A 15921-nucleotide genomic window follows, 5' to 3' on the forward strand; every position below is an offset into this window, starting at 1 on the left:
GAAGCAACCGTCTTCCCCGGGATCGCGCCGTAAGAGAACAAAAGTCATCCATAAAAGCTTGCCAAAATCTGAAGGTAATGGGGATTATTTAAAATCCTGAAGCAATCTGTCTTCACTGCTCCTTTGGATCCTAGTTGCAGCAAGACATTCCCGCTATTGTTAAAAACCGATGTTTCCAAGAAACATCCGGTTAGGAGAATCAATGAAAGAAAAACTTCAATTCGTTCTTCCCAAAAAGTACTCCGTCCAAGCGAGGATTGATCTCCTTTAAGGACCTTGTGGACCGTTTTTGAATTTATTCAATATTCCGAATTCATTGAGGCCAATCATTGACCTCTTTATACCAACAGTGGAAAGTTATCTGAAGCAATTGACTGTTTCATGGCCCCTTCTTGCAGGAATTGTATCTTTCGATGGATAATACGGCCATACAAGATACAATCACTGTGCTGCAGTGGAACTGTCATAGTCTGAAAAATAAATCACGTCTATTCAAGTTTTTGATTCGCAATTCCGATTGCGATATATTTGCACTCTGTGAAACATGGCTGTCTTCTGAAGATGAAATCAACTTCCACGATTTTAATATTATTCGCCAAGGTCGGGATGATCATTATGGTGGCGTTCTTTTGGGGATCAAAAAATGCTACTCCTTCTACAGAATTCCCATTCCGACTGTTCCCGGCTTAGAAATCGTCGCATGTCAAGTAAATGTGAAGAATAAAGATCTTTGCATAGCTTCAGTGTACATTCCTCCAAATGCCTCTATTAATCGTCGACATTTTTGGAGCGCAGTCTCCCTTCTATCATCTCCAGTATTGATATTGGGTGATATGAACGCACATGGTATTGGATGGGGCGAAACGTATGACGATTATAGAGCGCCTATTTTCTATGATTTGTGTGACGATTTCAATTTGAATATTTTGAACACTGGTGAAGAGGCATTCCACGGGGGCATGTCAGTCGATCCTGAGCGACCATTTCGAAAATATTTGAAACTCTGCACAGTTTTTCAATTTCATCTAAATCGTCATTTTTCGATATCGAATCTTCATATTGAGTCACGACTAACTTTTCAAAAGGGTGTATGTGAAAATGGTTCAAAAATATTTAAAAAGCTGCACAGCAAAAACGGAATGTTCGATTGTTATGATTTTTTCAGCAAAGTTAGACAACTAAATGGTGATTCTTAAGAAAATGTGCACAGTAAAAAAATTTTTTTGCCTTTAAAAATATCATTTTGTCACAAAACTCAAATATCTCAAAACCCTATCTTTTTGGAACGTATTTTTTTAGGAAAACGGTCCATTATATTAGCTATCTACCATAAAATTTGGTGATGGTAAACTAATAAACAAAAAGTTATGACATTTCAAACATTTCACAATTTTCACATTTAGTAAAAAAAATTTTTTCTGTGTAAGTTATTTCGAGAATTGCAGTTTGATGCAGATTTTATTGTTAAGGGACGTGATTTAAACAAGTTGTTTTCATGATATTTTGATTTAATTATTCATAGCATCTATAAGAAACTTAGACACGATCCAGTGTTGTGATCAAAAGTATTGATAGTGTCATAATTTTCATTGCACGTGACTGGCGAAAAATTCTTTTAATAGTGTTGAAACCTGTTGATAATAACGTTGATAGAAACATATCAGAAATGTTATTTTTAAGACAAAAGCTGCAAAATCAAAGATTTATATACACGTGTACGTCTATAGTTTACCTGCAAAAAATATACCTCTTAGAGAATAGACTTTATGATCGGGAGGAAACGGGTATCTTCAACAACAACAAATGCATGATAGGTACATACCATGACAATGCTCACGAAAAAGCAAAAAATTACTACTACTAAGGTTGTTAAAGATCTTATAGTAATTTTTTCTTCAGTCAAGCAAATGACACCAAACTAGTCAGTAAAAACTTAAAAGTGATTTTGTTTATTGAAATATTACGAACAACATGAGTAGCCGCTTTCTCAACTGTTGTAGGCCGTTTGATGGAAAAAAGTGTTCAAAAGAGTTACGAAATCTCACCGAAAGCACCATAGATAAACTGAAAGTGACTGGTTATGCTCCAATGTCCACATTGAATACAAATTTACGCATTTGCACGTCCTGCCGTCTAAACGTTGACAAAAGAGCAATCTGTATATCATCGGTTGAGCAGAGCGCAGGAAGTTCGAAAACGACAGCAACTGAGGAATTGCCAGATGTATCGACAACAACTGAGGAATTACCAGAAGTATTAAGTGCTGAGAGCCTTGCCACCGTACCATCAGCGAAATCTGTTTCAACAAATCAATCGGAAGATGAGTGTATCCAAAAGGTCAACATCGAACGCTTTAACGAGGGCATAGCTGGGATAAAAGTGACTCTGATTAAATGGAGTAAGATGGACTACGTTTATTACCCGGAGAAAAATACCGTGAAATAAACGAAGCTGTACGAAGAAACCTCTTCAAATTAGGACCTGATGATGTGGAAAATACAGACTACGATGAGGTAATTATAAATATGAAGGAAAGGTTCTCGAATGCAGCCACGACAAGGAAAGAAAAATTATTGATTTTGTCGATGCTGCCAAGTTCGTGGTCTATTCAGGATGCCATTGATGAGTTCAAAACCAATAGAAATACAGTAAAAGAGGCAAAACAATTGAAGAATAACTGTCTTTCAACCAAAAATACTAGGTCTAGTACTGCATTAACAGATGAGACAAAAGAAATAGTAGTTCAATATTTTGAAGATGATGAAGTAAGTCGAGCTATGCCTGGTCAAAAAGATTATGTATCAGTAAAAAGATGGAAAGCGTCAAGCAATCCAAAAACGATTAATGATGACGACTTTGAAAGAAGCGTACACACGCTTCAAGGAAATTCACGATAATATTAAAATAGGTTTTTCCTCATTTGCAAGCCTTCGGCCAAGGCAATGTAAGCTTCTTTCCAATTCAGGAACACATAATGTGTGTGTGCACAACCCATGAGAATATTAATCTTATTTTACATAGTTTGAAAAGAATCAATTTAACAAAGGATATTAAAATGTTAACTGGTAGTCTTTTGTGTGAAAATACAACATCAAATTGCTATCTACGATCTTGTTCGGATTGTCCAGAACAGAACAATCCAGCTTTTTAAAAAATACGAAAAATACATTACAAAATGGTGAATTTTTAGTCATTTGTGATTTTTCTGAAAATAACAGCTTTGTATTGCAAGATGAAGTGCAGTCCCATCACTGGAACGTACAACAAGCTACAATTCATCCATTCGTTATTTATTTTAATGGAAGTACGCAAATTGAACACTTAAGTTTTATTATAATTTCCGAAGATTTAAGACACGATTCAGTATCCGTAAACTTGTTCATTGAAAAAATGATTAACTTTTTACGCGTTGATAAGAATAAAGTAGTCAAAAAGATATATTTCATGTCTGATAGAGCAGCGTCGCAGTACAAAAATCGTAAGAATTTTTCGAGCTTATGTCAATTTAAATCAATGTACGGAATTGATGCAGAATGGCATTTTTGCTACATCACATGGCAAAGGTCCTTGTGATGCTATTGGAGGAACAATAAAGCGCATGGCCACAAGAGCAAGTTTAGCCAAAGAACGTGAGCATCCAATTAAAACTGCGAAAGAACTTTTTGATTGGGCAAATCGTAGAAAAGAAAAAGATTTAACCAAATTATCATTTTGTTTTACTACTACTGAAGAGTACGAAATAAAGGCTTCAGAGCTCAGCGAGCAATTTGATAACGCGAAAACGATCCAAGGAACCCAAAAATTTCACTGTTTCATTCCATTGTCGGAAAATAAAATTAAAGCAAAACTATACTCAAACTGTGCTGATAATAATTCAAAAGTGTTCGATATTTTAAAAAATTTGAATAAAAATAAATAAAAAATAAGTATTAATAAACTGTTTTCATGATATCATAACCCATATCAAAATTCAAACCCAAAACTCTTAGAGTTTCTATAACAACATTGTGTAACTGCCACATTTAATTTAATACTTAGGATAATATTAATTCATTTTTATTTATTTATACATATAATATTTATACATATAATATACATAATATTGATGAATACATAAATATGGAATATCATACAAACAACTTGTTTAACTCACGCAAGGCCCTTAACAATAAAATCAGCATCAAACTGCGATTCTTGAAAAAAAATACACGGAAATTTTTTTGTTTACTATATGTGAAAATTGTGAAATGTTTGAAATGTCATAACTTTTTTGTTTATTAGTTTACCATCACCAAATTTTTATGGTAGATAGCTAATATAATGGACCGTTTTCCCTAAAAAAATTACGTTCGAAAAAAGATAGGGTTTTGAGATATTTGAGTTTTTGTGACAAAATGATATTTTTAAAGGCAAAAAATTTTTTTTTTTACTGTGCACATTTTCTTAAGAATCACCATTTAGTTGTCTAACTTTGCTGAGAAAATCATAACAATCGAACATTCCGTTTTGCTGTGCAGCTTTTTAAATATTTTTGAACCATTTTCACATACACCCTTTTGAAAAGTTAGTCGTGACTCAATATGAAGATTTGATATCGAAAAATGACGATTTAGATGAAATTGAAAAACTGTGCAAAGTTTCAACTCAATAGAAAATCATGAATTAAAAATTTTCTTAAATTTTGATGCTGTTGCTTGGAATCGCTCTGAAGTAACTCGAATAGGACCAAATGGTCAACAAAGCCGTATTGATCTGTCTTTATGTTCAAATTCACTATCATTAGATTGCACAGGGAAGGTAATTCAAGATCCTCATGGTAGTGACCATATGCCAATAGTCATCACAATTAAAAGTAGCTATCAACAATCTGAGCCAGTTAATGTTCCTTTCGACCTCACGAAAAACATTGACTGGCAAAAATTTGCATCGGCGGTAAAAATTGGTATTGAATCAACTGATACTCTTCCACCTTTGGATGAATATCGATTCCTTACTGAGTTGATTCAAAAAAGCGCACTAGAAGCTCAGAAACGACGCGTTCCAAGTACATCTGTCATCAGAAGACCAGCCACTCCTGGATGGGATGATGAATGTACTAAGTTGTATTCTGAGAAATCTGATGCCTTCAAGGCCTTCCGTAAACACGGAAGGTCAGAGCTTTTTGAAGAGTATTTGAGTTGATATGGAAATGCTAATATCATCTTCCAAACTTGGACGTACATGTTCATGATAGCATTAGAGGCGAAAGTATAGAATTGATAGTTCCGTTAGGATACGGCAGGCATGAAGAATGTTTTTATAGAAGTCGATTTGAAAGCGAGCGGAGGGCAATATTTGTGATGGCACATATCGCACGACCTTCCTTCTGCCAAGCTCCCGTATGAAGGGGGAGGGAAGAATATCAGTGTGGAAGCTGATATATCTCCACTGGCAAAAGGAAGCTTCCACACTGATATTCTTCCCTCCCCCTTCATACGGGAGCTTGGCAGAAGGAAGGTCGTGCGATATGTGTCATCACAAATATTGCCCTCCGCTCGCTTTCAAATCGACTTCTATAAAAACATTCTTCATGCCTGCCGTATCCTAACGGAACTATCAATTCTATACTTTCGCCTCTAATGCTATCATGAACATGTACGTCCAAGTTTGGAAGATGATATTAGCATTTCCATATCATTGTAAATCGTTGAACTTCACGTAGAAGTAACACACACGAAATCATTAATTTAGTCAAAAATCTTCTCAAGGCAAAAAAACGTAGCTACTGGCGACGTTTTGTCGAGGGACTATCACGAGAAACCTCAATGACAACACTTTGGAAAACGGCTCGCAACATGCGGAACCGCATTTTCACCAATGAGAGTGAAGAATACTCCAATCGATGGATATTCAACTTCGCAAAAAAGGTCTGCCCAGATTCCGTACCAGCAGAACCGCTATTTCGAGAATCAGTCACTGATCCCGGTTCTTTTGGTGGACCATTCACAATGCTGGAACTTTCTATGTCTCTTCTTTCATCGAATAACTCTGCTCCGGGATGCGATAACATCAAATTCAATCTTCTTAAAAACCTCCCAGATATCGCAAAAAGACGATTACTTGACCTGTACAACTGTTTCATGGAGTACAACATTGTGCCACCTGAATGGCGACAGGTTAAAGTAATAGCTATTCAAAAGCCTGGGAAACCAGCGTCTAATCACAATTCATACCGACCGATTGCCATGCATGAGAAAATTATTGGAGAAAATGATCCTTTCAAGAGTCGACCATTGGGTCGAAGAAAATGCATTGCTTTCAAATACTCAGTTTGGATTTCGAAAAGGTTCATGTTTAAGTCCCTTGCTTTACAATTTCTATGTTAAAGATATTGACAATTGTTTGGAAGGACAATGCACGCTCAGACAACTTGCAGATGATGCCGTGGTCTCTCTAAGAGGTCCATGTGCAGCTGTCTTGCAAGGACCATTGCAAAGTACCCTGGATAATCTGACTGTTTGGGCCAGACATTTAGGGATCGAGTTTTCACCGCAAAAAACTCAGTTGGTTGTGTTTACTAAGAAGCGGTATCCTGCTCAACTGAAACTAAAGCTGTTGAATGATGACATCAACCAATCTTTATCTTCTAAATACCTTGGGGTCGTGTTTGATTCCAAATGTACCTGGAAACTCCACATTGAGTATTTGATACAAAAATGCCGGAAAAGGATCAATTTTCTACGTTCTATCTCCGGAACATGGTGGGGTGCTCACCCGGAATCATCAAACTCTATAGAACGACTATTCTCTCTGTTTTAGAGTATGGCTCCTTCTGCTTCCTCTCAGCAGCTGATTGCCACCTGATCAAATTGGAACGAATTCAGTATCGTTGTTTGCGTATTGCCCTTGGCTGCATGCATTCAACGCATAACATGAGCCTGGAGGTGCTTGCTGGAGTCACTCCTTTAAAGCACCGTTACTGGAGCTCTCACTTAGAATACTCATCAAATGTGGAACAAGTAACACACTTGTTCTAGATAACTTCGATAATATGCTTGAACTAACTTGTCGTTCAAGATTCCTGAGAGTTTATCTCAACTACATATCATCAGATCTTTGTCTTCCGTGTTATAATCCCCTCGAGTTCACTTCACCAACGACAGTTCCTCAATTGTATACGATCTGTCCATGAAACATGCTATTCAAGGAATACCAGATCATCTTCGACAAATATCTATTCCCTCACTTTTTCTGAAAAATATGATCATGTCAATTGCAACAACAGATATTTCACTGATGGTTTCTCGCATCAACGGATCCACTGGCTTCGGTGTTTTCAATGTAACTTCAACCACCTTCAAAAACTTCAGGAACCGTGTTCGGTTTATGTTGCTGAGCTGGCAGCAATTAACTTCGCTTTGGGGATAATTTCCAATCAGCCCTGTAGACCATTATTTCATCTTCTCGAATAGTCTTAGTTCTATCGAGGCACTCCGGTCGATGAAACCTGTTAATCACGTATCTTACTTTCTTACAAACATTAGAAAGCAGATGCGTGTTTTGGTCGAAAGATCATTCAAGATTACCTTTGTTTGTGTCTCATCTCACTGCTCAATCTACGGCAATGAGAAGGCGGACTCGCTAGCAAGGGTGGGCGCACAGGAAGGTGAGATTTATGATAGATATTTCTTGAGCAACGAGTTTTTCCCATTAGTCCGTCAGAGTACTCTTCAAAGTTGGCAAATGAATTGGACACACAATGAACTTGGACGGTGGCTATTTTCAATAATTCCTCAAATTTCTGGCCGAGCGTGGTTCAGAGGTGAGGACTTAAGTCGAGGCTTCATTCGCGTGATGTCGAGACTTATGTCCAATCACTATTCACTAAACGCACATCTGTACAGAATAAACCTTGTCGATAGCAACTTATGTAGGTGCGGAGCCGGTTATGATGACATCGATCACGTAGTTTGGTTCTGCTCGGAAAACGACGTCTCCAGAGAGCGACTATTGGATACCCTAGTGGCCCGAGGTAAACAACCCTTCAGGGAAATTCGAGGTGTTTTGGGGGATCGTGATGCGGTCTATATGCAGGCCATTTATAGTTTCATTTGTGATTCTGACATCAAAATCTAATTTTTTTTCTTCTGTCAAAGTTTTTTTTGTACTGTCTCTGTCTCTATGTTCCGTAGATCTCCGTTACTCAGGCCATCCGGAAGACGCTCCCAGTAGAACCAATCCTCGAGCACGACGACACGCCACATCGTCCCTTACGCCAAATGCCCGGATGAGCAGCCGAAATTCCTTGATTCCGAATCCTAAGCCTTGTCCATCCTTAAATATTGTAAACTAACCTCGAGTCACCACGAGTACGCTGGCTAACTGACTCTCTTACTAACTGAAAAAAAATGACATTGATTGTATATATCACAAAGAAATATGGCTCCGTAAAGTGTTATACACGCCTGAGCCTACCAAATAAACGAACTTGAAAAAAAAGGCGTATTGCAGCTGCTCATATAAACAAAAATTGCCTTTTGCCTCACCCCTAAATCACCTACAAATTGCCTAAAATTTTGCCAGCACTCCTGAATCATCAAAAAGAAGTTGATAGACATATGGGAGTTGGAATTTTCGAACATTTTTGAGTTGTGAACCGCCATAATTCCAATAAAATTTAAGACGCTGTCGGCCCGAAGAAAGAAAATTCAACGGTTGTTAGTATTTGATGTGCTGGAAGGTAATATTAACGATCTGATAGCTTTACAAGATATAAATTTCAACGTCCCACATCGCACACTTCGTAATCGACCAACAATTAATGTGCCGTATCATGGAACCAGCTACGGTCAATGCAGCTATCTCAGAACATGCTTAAGAGTAAACAACGATGTAAGCTGACTGCATGTTTTTAATTTAAGATTTAATATGCAGAATACGCATAGTCTATACGATTTATTTTATATCGAAGATAAACGCAAATAGCAATCTAAAATGACGTCAAACATCAATTTTCGTACTCTACTCATCATACCCGATCGATAGACACCCATATGGCATAAATTTATATGATTTTGGTTACCGAAGCTGCGGCCTTCTTGAATTTTCGGTCCGCCATTTTGAATTTTAAAATGACGTCAAACATCAATTTTCGTGCTTTACTCATCGTACCCAATCGTTGCATAGTTTTAAGTGATTTTTGTTGCCGAAGCAGCGGCTATCTTGAATTTTCGGTCTACCATTTTGAATTTCAAAATGGCGTCAAGCATCAATTCTCATGCTCTACTAATCGAGCCCAATCGATACATACCCATATCGCATTTACTTTGACTTAAGGCAGAATATAGCAGTCGTAATCACATAAAACTTCTGGAAACAGGGGCCGTCCAGAAACCACGTGGTCATATAGGGGGAGAGGGGGGGGGTTTGGAAAATGACCACGATAAGCCACATGGGGGGAGGGGGGGTGTTGCTCTCGAACCACGTGGTTTTTTTAACACGAAAATTTTTGGTAAATAACAATAGCGGTGTAAAAAATACAAATCATCAAAATTTAATGATTTAATCATTAAACGCAAAGCGCATCTTAGGGCCGATGCCCACGTAGCGTCTTTTCAATTCAGTGTTAAAATGAATTTAGCATTAAGCATCGAGAAAACCCGGTAACGCAGCGTCGGTCGCAACGCCGATGCATATCTGAGTTATTTGGCCAACTTAGCTTTAGATCCTATTTCCATAAAAAAAAAATAAACGAAAAAGCAGGTTGCGTTTCAGTCTCAATTTTCACAAAAAAAAATTGGGAAAGAAAAATGAAAAAATATTTTTAAAAAATTCCGCCGCAGATGGGTTTTGGCATCACGCCGCCGACACTTTTGCATCAGCGGACTACAGCTACAATTTTGAAAACTGTTCATGTTTTTACAATAATTCAAGAAAAATCTTCAAAAGAATGTCTTGTGGATATTCAGGAAAAATCCAGTAAAAAAAATTCCTGTAAAAACTTTGACCTTACTTCATACAATCCTGATAAAGTGCTAGCATTCAGAATGTTTTTTGAACAATTCTCTCTGGAAAATTTTGCTACAAATTGGTCATGAAAAAAAAAAACAAAATATCGCCAGTGTAAATGCCGAAAAAAATTCCATGTGAATTCTGTCTGAAAATTCAAAACAGTCTCGTGGGAAATACATATAATTTTTGGTGGTTCATATTTTCATATTTTTTTTTACATTCTAATGAATTTCTTCGACAAGTTCTTCCGAATCTTCACCAGAAATTCTATTTCATTTCCAAAATAAGTTTTTCGAGCATTTTAGGGAGGGCACTTCATAATGTTTAGTCTCCAGTTAGCCTTACGAGCAAAGGCATAGGATTGCCAATCCGGAGATGACGAGTTCGATTCTCGTTCCTGTCTAGGATGTTTTCGGGTGTCAAACATTGTCGACACCCTATAGGTATAATGTATCCTTCTTACTTGCTACACAAGATATATAATCGTACAATTGCTGGCATTTAAAACTTTCAATTTATAACTGAGGAAATGCTAATAGAATAAACTAAGTTGAAAAGCAGACCAACTTCCAGTTGGAATATGGAGCCATAGAAGAAGAAGACTTCTAAATTTTTCAAGAAAAAATCTTCTGAATTTTCATGAGAAATTAAATAGCCAATGCCACATGAAACACTTTGATATTACCGTTGATTTTTTGTTTTTGGATTTTTGTTTTCAAATTTGGAATTTTGAAATGAAATTTTTTACGCTCTTTGTGAGTTCTATCACATTTTTTAAATTTTCCAAATATTTTTTTTATTCGAGGCATTATTTAGAACTTCCACGGAAGAGTCTATGGATTATCTTCAAAAAATACTTTGGATTTTCAAAGAATAAATCTTTAGAATTCTCAAGGTTCGTTTATTTTTTTAATTTGCACCATAAATTCTTCCAAAATTTCATGGGAAATTCATTCTTCTTCGGAAAGTCATTTTGATTTCTTTGTAGGTTCAGCTAAACATTGCTTCAAATCTTTACCATGCAAAGAAGCACAAGAAATGATTTAAAAATTTTAAGGAATTTTCACATCAGAAAATCTTTAAAATTTTGATTTAATTTTCTAAGGAATTCCTATTGGAATTGCTTCTAAAGTACAACCTTCACAAGTACTACAAAAGTGCAATTTTTTCGTTATTTCCACTTGGAAAAACATCGAAATTTCCTCGGGAAATTCATTATTGGTGTTTCAGATGAACTTTTTTCGATTTTCTACTGGAAAATCTTGGGAATTTCCATCGGACATATTTTGGCATATTTCGAATAACTTATTTTGGAAATAAAAAAAATGCAGAAAATTTCTAAGAATTTCTTTTGGAAAACCAAAAAATTTCCATTGTACATTTAGAAGAATTTCCTTTGAAGATTCAATAAATTTGCCCAGGATTTTGAAAAAAATCTTTAGAGATTCTGTAAAAAAAGTAAGCTGGATTTTTTTTTTTCTAATTTATGCCGGAAGTTCTTCGGAATTTGATGTTTATTGGAATTTTCATGCATTCAGGATCCTTCTACGGATTCTTCTAGTTCTTCAAAATTTCTACCGAACCTTTTTAGAACTTTTCCACAGAATTTCGAAAAAATCGTTCAAATACGGAAGATTTTTCCGTGGAGACTCTGAAGAATTTCTTCTAACTATTCTGAAGGGTTTCCCTTGCAACTCCAGAATAATTATTCTTGAAAATTAGGAAGATCTTGGAATTTAAAATTCATCCAAGCAATACATGTAGGCAATTATTTAGGATTAAGAAGCCTAGTTCTTATGATATTGAATAATTAGGCTAATTGATCGAAAATTTAATAATGCACCTAATTAGAACATTTAGGTGCATTTTAAATTTTTCGATCAATAATGCACAAAATTCTAGTAGTGCGTATGAAAAGGTTATGACATAGAGAAGTTTGCATTTAAAAATCAACATGAAATTCTAAATAAAATGCTTTTATATTCATAAAAGGGTCTTAGAACTAAGAAGAGTCCGGCGATATGAAAAAAAAGTGGCAGTGTTCCAGAAAAAAACACTCCAATTCCTAAAACAATCTAGGGTAATAAATAGTGTTATAATAACGATTGAAATTGAATTCCAAAACAAATCTCAACCCTTTCAGGACGGATGGGTCATATATGCCCAGCGTTTTAGATTGGCTATTAAATCACAAAAGAGAGCTAGACCACCATTTTCTTCAGTAAAATTGTTCATCTAGATATTGGTTTTACAGAAAAAAAATATGGGAGCTCAAATTTGACTGACCCTGAAAACTCAGTTATCCGAAACTTTGGGAAGATTTCGATTCTAAGAGCATGCAAATGAAGTTGAAATGTTTGAATCATTCTGAATACTCAGATAAGATGGGTCATCCTGAACGTTAAGCCAGTGATTGCTCTCAAGTTCAGCCCACGACTCGGTGATCAATCATGACATTTGTAATGTCCTCATCATCGGTATGTACCCAATCCGATGAAATAAGCATATGATCCTAATTTCCATTAACATGAGATCTAAGAGACAAGGTACCCAAAATTATCTTGAGTCAACATCAAGCTGCACAATGACTATGCCTTTTTGTAGGGCCTTAGAAGCACTGGGTTCACGGACTTGAATGAATAGGAGTTCAAACATTACGACTTCCAGGACGTTTTTAAAACCTAAAGTTTTGTATAACCTAAGTCGAGTCAAGTACGAAACACTGAAGACGACCTTACTGTTGATGTCGAAATACGTATCTGTTGAAGTTACAATCAAGTGATGGAGGTAAATGGGATGGTACCATCTCGTCTTATGTCAAGTAAAGACATTCCATTAAAAGCTCATCATAATTTTTTAACTAAAAAGTCTGTAGAAGCTTGTACAAATAACAATTGCCATATCAACCCAATGGACCTAATGGGATATTATATCATACATCATTAATAATTTGGTTAATTGGATAAATCGAATGATCCGAACTCCAAAATGATAATTGATCTATAATACATTCATTCTTCTATGAGTCCACCATTGACTGAAGCATATTCGAGATATAGAATAGAAGTTCCTTGGGAAATTATTCGAAAGACATCAGAGTGAACGAAAAAATTTGTTTAGTATGGCATCATTGGATTCCACGAGTCAATATCAAAATAAAATTTCAATGAAGGATTAGAAATTTTGAGAGATGAGCCAGCTCTAGATTATTTATTAGAGAAAAAATAGAATCTACGAAATAATGAAAATTTATAATTTCCATGCTGGGTTTTAGTTTGATTTTGAATCAGTTGAAATTGTCCATCTTCAAAATTGATCGGATTAACCATATGTTTTAGTTACATAGGTTTTTTTTTAATTTTTGTGCTTGAAAAAAAAAACGTGGTCAAAGGGGGGGGGGGGTCTGCCAAATGACCACGATAGACCACATTTTTGAAAATCTTCAAAAATATGACCACGTGGTTTCTGGATGGCCCCACACTTGCTTTTCTTGATAATAAGAACTTTAGCACACAACCGGGTTCGGTGTTGAGGTTCACAACTTCTACTTGCGAAACTCGTGCACCGGTGCAGCAAAACCAAACCTGAACTGGAGCTCCGTGTACACAACACACGGTTCAGATTTCTGAACCGAACCGAAACCGAACCGACGCGAGTACTGAACACTGTGTGCAGCAGCCGAGAACACGTGTTCAGTTTTGTTGAACCGTACCGGTGCGAAACCAGGTTTTTCCCACCACTGAATTGTACCAGGTGTATAAAGGGCTGGATATTATTAAACTTATACAACGCGGCAGACTACGGTGGGCTGATCACGTTGTTCGTATGCCGGAAGAACGTCAAGCGAAAATAATATTTAGTAGAGAACCCGGAAGAGGCCGCACGCTTCGTGGAAGGCTGCGTACACGATGGCTTTTTGCAGTTGAAGAGGACCTGAGGGCGCTCAATGTTCAGGGCGACTGGAAGCGACTGGCCCAGGATCGAGTCCAGTGGAGTAGGTTACTCCATTCGGCGTAGGTTCATCGAAGAGCAGTAGCCCATCAAGTATCAAGTAAGTATACATTTTAATATGGTGATTACGACCTACAAGGGAATAATTTGGTTCTATTTTGATTTGATGATAAAATTTCGTTTTGGTAGAGTATGTCAAGGTAAAGCATTGTGGTACGTCCTGGAGTTCGAGGTGGTCGAGACACATGACGGGTAATGAGACTCACAGGTGTAACGAATAACAAATTAAAACGTAGACTTTATTTACACTAAAATACTACATGATAAAGACGCGACACGTTTACGGCAAGGCGGTTACAAAGCTTATAGGAAAAACCCAGATTAATCCACCTAGCAGTGATAGTGCCTTTCTCGTTTCTTGTGAGTGAGTAATTTCTTCGCACTTTTGGTATGAAAAAAAGTATTTCGGCCACAACTTCTGAGCCCATAGTCCGATCCGGCCAATTTTTAATAGGAAACAATGGGACATGATTCTGCGTCGAATGTTGCGAGTAAATCAGCCGAGAGTAAGTGCCTAGAGGAAAAGAATGTTTCTTGTAAAAACTGGCCATAACTCCGAAGCCCATAGTCCGACTGGGCCGGTTTTTGATACGAAACAATGGGACAAGATTCCGCGTCAAATGCAACTTGTCGCGAGCCAGTTGGAAAAAAATAAATGCCTAAGAAATGAAATGGTTAAGGATAAGTGCCTGAAACATCAGTGAGATTATTTTGCGCACACATACACACACAGACATCACCTTAACTCGTCGAGCTGAGTCGATGGGTATATAACACTATGAGTCTACGGGCCTCCTATAAAAAGTTCGTTTTCGGAGAAAACATATAGCCTTTAAGTATACTTTGTATACAAGAAAGGCAAAAAGAATTTTGGTCATAACTTCTAAGCCCATAGTCCGATCTGGTCAATTTTCAATAGGAAACAATGGGACAGGATTCTGCGTCAAATGCAACTGTTGCGAACAAATCAGTTGAGAATAAATTCCCAAAAAGTGAGCTAGACTTTTTAATATGATTTTTATGAAAAAAAAGTATTTTAGCCATAACTTCTAAGCCCATAGTCCGATCGGGTCAGTTTTCAATAGGAAATAATGGGACAGGATTTTGCGTCGATTGCAACTTGTTACGAGCAAATCGGTTGAGGATAAATTCCCAAAAAGTGAGCTAGACTTTTTAATATGATTTTTATGAAAAAAAAGTATTTTAGCCATAACTTCTAAGCCCATAGTCCGATCGGGTCAGTTTTCAATAGGAAACAATAGGACAGGATTTTGCGTCGAATGCAACTTGTTACGAGCAAATCGGTTGAGAATAAGTGCCCAAAAAGTGAGCTAGACTTTTTAATGTGCTTTTTTATGAAAAAAAGTATTTTGGCCATAACTTCTAAGCCCATAGTCCGATCAGGTCAGTTTTCAATAGGAAACAATGGGACAGGATTTTGCGTCGAATGCAACTTGTTGCGAGCAAATCGGTTGAGAATAAGTGCCCAAAAAGTGAGCTAGACTTTTTAATGTGCTTTTATATGAAAAAAAGTATTTTGGCCATAACTTCTAAGCCCATAGTCTGATCGGGTCAATTTTCAATAGGAAACAATGGGACAGAATACTGCGTCGAATGCAACTTATTGCGAACACATTGGTTGAGAATAAGTGCCAAAAAAGTGAGCTAGACTTTTTAATGTGCTTTTTTATGAAAAAAAGTATTTTGGCCATAACTTCTAAGCCCATAGTCCGATCAGTTCAGTTTTCAATAGGAAACAATGGGACAGTATTCTGCGTCGAATGCATCTTGTTTCGAGCAAATCGGTTGAGAATAAGTTCCCAAAAAGTGAGCTAGACTTTTTAATGCGTATTTTTATGAAAAAAAGTATTTTGGCCATAACTTCTAAGCCCATAGTCCGATCGGGTCAATTTTCAATAG

This window comes from Armigeres subalbatus, chromosome 2 (genome assembly GCF_024139115.2).
Source record: "Armigeres subalbatus isolate Guangzhou_Male chromosome 2, GZ_Asu_2, whole genome shotgun sequence".
NCBI classification, from domain to species: domain Eukaryota; kingdom Metazoa; phylum Arthropoda; class Insecta; order Diptera; family Culicidae; genus Armigeres; species Armigeres subalbatus.